We start from the raw sequence: 6,408 nt of genomic DNA, 5'->3' as shown, positions 1-6,408 counted from the left end.
GGGTTGTGGGGCCGCTCCGGTTGGGGTCCGCTCCGTCCCCGGCTGCGCTGGGTTGTGGGGCCGCTCCGGTTGGAGTCCGCTCCGTCCCCGGCTGCTCTGGGGCACGGGGCCGCTCTGGTTGGGGTCCGCTCCGTCACCTGCTGGGCTGCGGTGCGAGGCCTGCTCCGGTTGGGGTCCAGTCCATCCCTGGCTGTGTTGGGGCACAGGGTCTGCTCTGTCACCCGCTCTACTCCAATTGGGGTCTGCTTTGGTTGGGGTCTGCTCTATTACCTGCTGTGTTTGGGTGCCAGGTCGGCTCTGTCACCCGCTGCGCTCCGGTTRGGGTCTGCTCCGTGCACAGTGTGTTCTGGGGCCAAGACTGCTCCGTTGCCCCTTGGGTTTCCATGTGGGACCCACTCACTTATCTGGCGCGCTCGGTGCTATCTCCGCTCTATCGCACGTCTGCTCTATCACCTGGGCCTTTCCAGCACCAGCTGCTCTGTCTCCCAGAGCAGTCCAGTGCCGGCGTCTGCTCCGTCACCCAGCATGTTCCTGTGCAGGTTCACTCTGTCACTTCATCTGCTCCATCACCCAGTCCATTCCAGTGCCACCTCCCTTCTGTCACCCAGTCACCTCCATCCCTTGGTTGGCTCTCGGTGTCTGCCTCTTGGAGTTGACACAGTGGGGACAGTTTTTCCATGCTCCTGGTGTGCACGATGTTCAGCATTCTGCCCCTTGCTCCCAGTGTTACCCTGCCTTGCTGCCCTCCAGCAGCTCCATCCTGCTGCTGGACCAGCCATCCTGATGCTGCTGCTTTCTTCAGCAGGACAAAGGGATGTCCCTGTGCCCCCCTTCCCGCTGTCCCTCTGCCCCTGTACCTGCCTGAGCCGGGATCCTGTGCAGCACAAGTGCAGGCTGCAGCTGCCCGGGCACCAAGGWAGAACTGGCCTGAGTGGCACGTGTGGAGGCCGGGGACGTGGTGGCCATTGTGACCCCCTGGGTAGAGCTGGGGTGGTGGCTGCAGGGGCGCCCCGATTGGATGTGCAGGACTCAGGACAGGCGCTCCGGGCTGGCCTGGCCATGAGTGAGGTTCTGTATCCCAAGCACCCGGTCAGTGTCGCTCCCTGCTGATTCCGCCCTTCGCCCTGTCCGGCAAAGACCCGGGGCTGGTTCATCTTGGGGCGTAGCTGTGTCGCCCCCTCCCCTTCCCTCCTCCTCTCCCCCGGGGAGGCTGGGGGAGACTCAGATATTCAAAGTGATTCCTAAAATAAACCCGTGAACTAGATTGCAGGCGCTGCCTCGCTCCAGCACGGACCTGGTTGCTGTGGCAACCCCAGACTCCGCTTAGCGGAGCCCATCCACATGCTTGGCTCCGGCACCACGGCGAGACCGGAGCTGGGGGCAAAGGCACCCTATGGTGGGGCCTCGTGGTGTGGGCCTGGGGCTGGGCTCCCCTGGCACCTGGGATATGGGGCTGCCCCCCAGAAGTTGCTGCCTATGCGACTGGACTCCAGGCYGGGATGGCCTGGAGCTGCCCCAGCGGCTGGTGCGGCTGCTCTGTGTTGTGCTGACCAGGAGCCCTGGWCTTTGGCTGTGGGACAGGGACAGGAGCCTGGACACTGACTGTGAGCCGGGACAGGAGCGGAGACTCTGGCTGTGGGGTGGGACAGGCCCCCCAGGACCAGAGGATCCCCCTGGCTCCGGCATCACTGGCTGTGGGGCTGCGTCAGGGCCCCAGGTGTGAGTGTCCATGGGGGTCCCGGGGCACCCCGAGGAGCACAGGCCGCCAGCACCGTGTCCTGAGACAGCCRGGCTCCATGGCAATCACCATGGCAACCAACTGGTTAAGGAGCCTTTCTCATCACCATGGAAACGGGGCCAGTGTCATCTCCGCTGGCTGCTCCTCAATGCTCATGGGACAGGGAGCAGGCGCCGGGGCGGGGGCCGCGTGGCAGGGCCTGGGGCACTGGCTGTCCGCACCGCCTTGGCCCCTGTCGCAGTGCCCACATGCAGGGTCTGCCCTTGCCCTGGCGCTGCGCACGGGGAGCGCTGGCTGCCGGGCTGCAGGATTGTAGGGCTGCAGGATTGTAGGGCTGCGGGCTGCAGGACTGCGGGCTGCAGGATTGTAGGGCTGCAGGACTGTGGGCTGCAGGACTGCAGGGCTGCAGGACTGCGGGTTGCAGGGCTGTAGGCCGTGGGTCTGTGCTGGTTGGCAGGAGAGGCTGTGTGCTCTCCTGAGGCTGTGTCACAGGGCTGTGCAGGAGGAAGGGGCCATGCGGTGCCCAAAGCAGCAGTCCGCAGCCGTACGGGGGCCTGGGTGGCGGTGACCTGGGGCTGCCACCCACCCTGATGCCCACGGCACCCTGCAGCCACGCGTGGGGCTGCGCGGGTCGCTGCGCGGAGCGGGGCCGGGTGCGAGCGGCCGCCCCGCGCGGAGGCAGCGCCCGCAGCCCCTGCCGCCTCCCCGTGGAGGCAGCCACCAGATTTCCCGGAGGTTGCTGCCTTCGGGAGACGTCATCAGGCAGCGGAGGGAGGGGGCTGCGCTGCGCGGGCTGCTCATGAGCACAGTGTAAGCAAGGGGGTGCGGGGCCACCCAGGGATGTGCACCGGGAGCAGCCAAAACCCCCGGACASCCCCTGTCCAGGCCGAACCCACCCCAGGGCAGCGGGGCCTGGTGCGGGCTGTGCAGCAGGGAGCCGGGGTGGCGCTGGGTGCAGGACACCGCCAGACCCCCGCACGTGTGTCACCTCAGGCTCCCCATGGTGCTGGCAGCAAGGCCGTGYCCGTGGTCTGGAGCCGGCTCTGCGCCCGGCTGCAGCGGTGCCGCCGGTACACGCTGCCACGCGGCAGGCCCAGCTGCAGCTCTCACAGGCTTGGAGAAGGGCCGTATTCCTCCTGCCGCCGGGGGGCTGCGTGGCGAGGGGCTCGCGGGAGCATCATTAGATTTGAGCTCAAGGACCTGTCGTTCCAGTGCGGCTGGCAGAATTGCCGCTCGGAGTGCGTGGTGGTGCCGGCACCTCCCCATCGCTGCCCTCCCCGGTGCCCCGCGGAGCCCCCAGCCCAGGCCGCTCTGCCCTGAGGCTGCAGCCCGCCCTGGCTCCTGTCGCTGCTGCTCATCCTTCTCCCGGTGCTGCCTGTCCTGGTGCCCTTGAGCTGGCGGCACCCCGGGGACCCCCTGCAGAGCCCTCCCTCCTGCACCCTGCTGTGGGGCCGAGCGGGGAGTGGGGCTGGCGTGCGAGGCCGGAGCTCAGGGAGCACCGCAGGCAGCCCTGGAGAGCGCACGGTGCCCAAAGGCAGCTGGATCTGCACGCAGCAGCGCTCGCTCCTGGGGAGGCGGCTCTGAGGCCGTCTGGAGTCTGCACTGTCAGGTTTCCCCGCGCCTGGAACACGTGTCTCGGTCATGAGGGGCTGATGCTGCTTGTGACAGGACAAAGCTGCAGGTCTGCAAGTCTGGCTGCAGGGACAGGGACATCTGCCCAGGGAGCCAAGGATGCTCCTGCGGGCCTGGCACTGCTGCAGGGCTCGCGCAGCAGCTCCCTTGGTGCCGCCCTGTGCAGGAGATCCAAGGACAGGCATGTGTGGGGCTGTGCTCAGAGGGCCTGCGGTCTGGGCAGGCATGGGRCAGGCTGCAGGTGCCGCAGGCTGTAGCTGTGAGTCGTGGCTGTGCCAATGCTGGGGCTGCAGGCTGCCATGGGTCTGTGTTGTGATTTCCAACCGTTGTCATTCCCGGGTGCCGTGAGCCCCAACCCCGGAGCCCAGCTCAGCAGATGGTGCTGTGGGGCCGGCGCGGGAGGGCCTGGGCAGTGGGGCAGGGCTGTGGGGCCGGCCGGGGCCCRGGGCTGGGCAGTGCTGCCCTATCCGGTTCCTCCCCTCGTGACGCCCGTGCAGCTCGCAGAAAGTGGGGCACTGATGCCATGCCTGGCCTGGCGCCAGCATCCTGCTTGTGCCCAGGCCTGGGGGACTCTGCAGCTGTCCCCCCGCYCCCCGCCCGGGGACCGCCACCTGCCTCCCTCTCCTGTGGCTGCTCCGGCCATGCCCTCGGCGGGCCATCCTCTCCCCCTGCGCCCGGGCACTGCTGGGCGGCGCTCCGGCCAGCCCCGGCCTCAGAAGCCCTGCACGAGCGTGAGGAGCTGCTGCCCCACGGCACCGCAGCTATGGCATGACCACCTCCCCACTGAGCCCTTGTCTGAGCCCTGTGCAGGTTTTGGCCGGGGTTGGGGTCAGCTCTGTCCAGGCTCTGAGCCCCAGTCTCTCTGCAGGAGCCGGCAGGAGTTGCTGCCATGCTGCCCCCACCAGTGCCAGGGTCCCCTCTGCTGCGCCCCGTCCCCCCAGCTGCGCCCCGTGTGTGCAGGGCCCTGTGCGCAGGCTGGGTGAATGTGGTGGACAGCGTAGCCCCCACACTGCTGGCAAATCTCGGACCCTGAAATGGAGCCGTAATCCAGGGATTAGTGGATTAGTGGTCTTTCACGTGCTTGCCCCCCCTCTCCCATCTGCTTTAGCAGGAAAATCCCTCCCGTACTGAGCTCATGCGGAGGTCTCCTGTGCAAAACCACTGTCCTGGCATCGGGCACCTGCTGGTGGGGTGCCCCCACGCAGCCCCCTGCCCATCTGTGCGGCCCCGGCTGCTGCTGCCAGGTGGGCTCTGCTCACCTGGGCAGGGAGCAGGGGGAGCGGCGCTGCCCTCCGCACCCCGGGCCGTGCCAGCTGCACCGGCCGGCCCTTCCCTTGGGACTCGGCCAGCCCCTTGCTCCAGCGCTGGCTCCTCCTCAAGGCAGAGGGACTTGGTGGAGGGGAAGCAGCCCCTGTGCCTGGGGGTGCAGCCCGGCCCCCCGGCTGGGCAGCCCCGGCCAGCGCGGGTGGCAGAGGCAGCGTGGGGGCGGAGGCGGCAGCGCAGTGCCCGGGGTGCCCGGCCCTCCGTGCTGCAGAGCCGTCCGCACGCGAGCTGCTCCTGCGGGGTGTGCAGAGCTCGGCGGGGAGCAGAGCCTGCTGTGGAGCCGGGCCAGGGAGCAGAGTCCGCTGCGGAGCCGGGCGTGGAGCAGAGCCCACTGCGGAGCGAGGCCGGCGGYGGGGCAGCCTCCTGCGGCCCAGCGCCAGCAGTGCCCGCGTGCGGCTGCCCGGGTCCCAGCGCAGCAGGGGCTGGGTGCTGGCTCCCGCGGGCACCGCAGGGGCCGAGGGCCACCCGCAGGGCTCCTCGAAGGAGGTCAGTGCCCTCCGGGGCACAGCGCCAAGGCCTGCAAGGTGAGGGCCTGGGAGCAGCCACGCTGCAGAGCAGCTGGCCCCGAACCAGGAGAAAGTAAACAATTAATTACAGCCGTCAAGAAGTAACTAACGCCAGCGGGCTGTCATGATCTCAGCCTGCTCCCGAGGAGATGCCGGGAGCTGCAGCCAGCTCCGGCTTTGGTATCCTCCCAGATTAGGTGCAGGGGATCAGTGAGTTGTTCTGAGGGGTCAGAGCAGACTTTGGTGAGTGGCACCAACCCTGGAGGTGCCACTGGGTCTCACCGTCCTGCTGGGGCTTGGGCTGAGAGCAGAGAGGGACAGGACAGGACCTGGGCAGCACAGACTGGGGAGGGATCAGCTCGTTCTCAGCCTGCCTCAAGTGTTAACCTTGGTTGAATCTGCAGCCCRGTGTCTGCAGCTCTGTGGCTCTGAGCGGGGGCTGCCCATGGGGAGCCCTCGAGGCTCTGCCCGCTGAGGTGCTGCTCAGTGAGACATTACTCCGGGCTCCCTGGAAGCCCCTGGGGAGCATTCAGGTCTGAGCTTGCTCCCATCTGCCAGCACCTTTCCGTGCTCTGCATGGCTGCTGCAGCCCGGCTGAGGTCAGAGAAGTGTCAGCCCTGGCCCTGCTCCCAGACGTCTGGACACCCCCCTGTCTGTCTACAGGGCACCCAGGTAATGGCATTGCCCAAGGCAGAGCTGGGGCTGCTGCAGCTCCTGCTGTTGGGACAGGAGGATCCCCCTTGCCAGCCTGTCCTGCCTGCAGGATGGTCCTTGGAGCAGTCCCAGCATCACACAGGAGATCCCCACTCTTTCCAGCTGCAACCTTGAGCCTAGCAGGGGCTGGGGGCTTCCTGGGGGGCAGAGATTGCCCTGACTCCTTGGAGGGCTCACAGGATCCCTTGGAGACACACCAGTCCATGCTGGAGCAGTGCCTGTCCCACTGCCCTCCCTCCCAGCCACAGGGCTGGGGTCCRCTGGTCCCTTGGGCTCTGCCATGGACTAATTGAGGGACATGCAGTAGCTGACCTGCCTACGCCAGCTGGGAGGGGGGACCTGCAGCCRCCAAAGTGCCCTAATTCCCCCAGCCCTGGCTCAGTGAGGCAGAGCAGCACTGCCCGGGGAGGTGGCGTATGGCTCTGCTACAGCTCCTTCCCCCTCCCTCCTCTGCCTTGCACTGCTTCCCTCCCCAAAAACCCGACAGGGGATAAT

This window comes from Nothoprocta perdicaria, unplaced genomic scaffold (assembly GCF_003342845.1).
Source record: "Nothoprocta perdicaria isolate Ctin4 unplaced genomic scaffold, notPer1 scaffold_3, whole genome shotgun sequence".
NCBI classification, from domain to species: Eukaryota; Metazoa; Chordata; class Aves; order Tinamiformes; family Tinamidae; genus Nothoprocta; species Nothoprocta perdicaria.
Note: the sequence above shows the minus strand (reverse complement) of the source record.